This window comes from Salvelinus namaycush, unplaced genomic scaffold, assembly GCF_016432855.1.
Source record: "Salvelinus namaycush isolate Seneca unplaced genomic scaffold, SaNama_1.0 Scaffold227, whole genome shotgun sequence".
NCBI lineage: Eukaryota > Metazoa > Chordata > Actinopteri > Salmoniformes > Salmonidae > Salvelinus > Salvelinus namaycush.
The window spans coordinates 100192-102760 of NW_024059086.1; positions in this window are offsets into that span (position 1 = coordinate 100192).

The following is a 2569-nucleotide window of genomic DNA, read 5'->3' on the forward strand; positions in this document are numbered from 1 at the left end:
TCAGGGCCCAGGTCTGACAGAATCTGTGCAGAAGATCTAGGTGCTGCTGTAGGCCCTCCTTGGTTGTGAACCGAAGCACCAGATCATCAGCAAACAGTAGACATTTGACTTTAGATTCTAGTAGGGTGAGGCCAGCTGCTGCAGAGTTTTCTAGTGCCCTCGCCAATTCGTTGATATATATGTTGAAGAGGGTGGGGCTTAAGCTGCATCCCTGTCTCACCCCACGGCCCTATAGAAAGAAAGGTGTGTGTTTTTTGCCAATTTTAACCACACACTTGTTGTACATGGATTTTATAATGTCATATGTTTTTCCCCAAACACCACTTTCCAATTTGGCATACCCTCATGCCAAATTGAGTTATTTTTATTGCTGTTTGTTCTGTTTGTTCTCGAGTTTCAAGTATGATGTTTCTGCATGCTGTGCTCCTGCTCTGCACATTTGTAGGTAAGTGAAACGTGACAATGATGCATTAAAAAATGATATTACGTTTTACGTTACATTTTCTTTTCATTAACTTATTTTAACGTTCTTTTGTTGTTTGCACTATCCTTCTGACCACAGCCAGGTCCCATCTACTTATTAACTTGTTATGGATAGGGGGCAGCATTTTCACGTTTGGATGAAAAGCGTGCCCAGAGTAAACTGCCTGCTACTCAGTCCCAGTTGCTAATATATGCATAGTATTAGTAGATTTGGATAGACAACACTCGGAGTTTCTAAAACTGTTTGAATGATGTCTGTGAGTATAACAGAACTCATATGGCAGGCAAAAACCTGAGAAGAATCCAACCAGGAAGTGGGAAATCTGAGGTTTGTAGGTTTTCAACTCATGGCCTATCAAATACACAGTGTCTATGGGGTCATTTTGCACTTCCTAAGGCTTCCACTAGATGTCAACAGTCTTTAGAACCTTGTTCGATGCTTCTACTGTGAAGTGGGGCCGAATGAGAGGGGAATAAGTCAGAGGTCTGCCAGAATGCCTTGAGCTCGTGACGCTCGTTCACGGGAGAGCGAGCTTTGTTCCATTGCTTTTCTGAAGACAAAGGAATTCTCCAGTTGGAACATTGTTGAAGATTTATGTTAAAAACATCCTAAAGATTGATTCTATACTTCGTTTGACATGTTTCTACAGACTCTAATATGACTTTTCGTCTGAACTTTTGCCTGGACCTGCCCGCGCGTCGTGAGTTTAGATTGTGTACTGAACGCGCAAACCAAAAGGAGTCATTTGAACATAAATTATGGACTTTATGGAACAAATCAAACATTTGTTGTGGAACTGGGATTCCTGAGAGTGCATTCTGATGAAGATCATCAAAGGTATATTTATAATGCAAATATAATTATAATTTCTGACTTATGTTGACTCCAACATGGCGGATATCTTTTGGGGTTGTGTTGGTCTCTGAGCGCCGTACTCAGATTATTGCATGGTTTGCTTTTTCTGGAAAAAGATTTTTTGAAATCTGACACAGCGGTTGCATTAAGGAGAATTATATCTTTAAATCTGTGAATAACACTTGTATCTTTTATCAATGTTTATTATGAGTATTTCTGTGATTTGATGTGGCTCTGTGCAAATTCACGGGATGTTTTGGAGGCAAAGCCAAATGTAAACTGAGTTTTTTGGATATAAATATGAACTTAATCGAACAAAACATACATGTATTGTGTAACATGTTGTCTCGGGAGTGTCATCTGAAGAAGAATATCAAAGGTTAGTGATTAATTTTATCTCTATTTCTGCTTTTTGTGACTCCTCTCTTTGGTTGGAAAATCGCTGTATGCTTTCTGTGACTAGTTGCTGACCTAACATAATGATATGTTCTGCTTTCGCCGAAAAGCTTTTTAAAAATCGGACACTGTGGTTGGATTAACCAGAATTTTATCTTTAAAATGGTGTCTAGTACTTGTATGTTTGAGAAAATAGAATTATGAGATTTCTGTTGATTGAACTACGGAGTTGTGGAAACACGCGTGGACCTGAATTGTGATAACTGCAGTGGCCAAAACAAGACCGAGTTTGTACTCTGGTATTGTGCCTGGTGGACCATGCCACTACTTTTACCAATTTTAGTCTTAATCTTTACTACACCACTCACTGTTTAGCACATGACCTCACATGTGAATCCTTAATGAGATGAGTGGGGCTGGCTTAAGAGAGTGTGAACGATGCTGAATGGGTGTAGATAAAGGAGAGCTCTCCAGTAGGTACCAAAACATTCAAAGGCCTTTTTCACAAAAGTGAATTTGCAAGTTTATCAACTTTCAAAGCAGAATTACTTTCCCATTGTTCCTCAAATTCAGTGTATGATATACTATTTTGTAGCTCTGAGTCTCTACTTTAATCCAATGTAAATAACACTATTTCATATTTTGCTACATACTGTAAGACCGATTTGAGCCAATCGTCACACTGTTTAGGGTTTCTACTGCCAAGATTACACCTTCACTACTACAGTGGAACGATTTGTCCAGGAAGTTGTCTAAAAGGGATTGAATTTGTTGTTGCCTAATTGGTTTTTGGTAGGTTTCCACATTGCATTCCTTCCATCTACAGCATTTCTT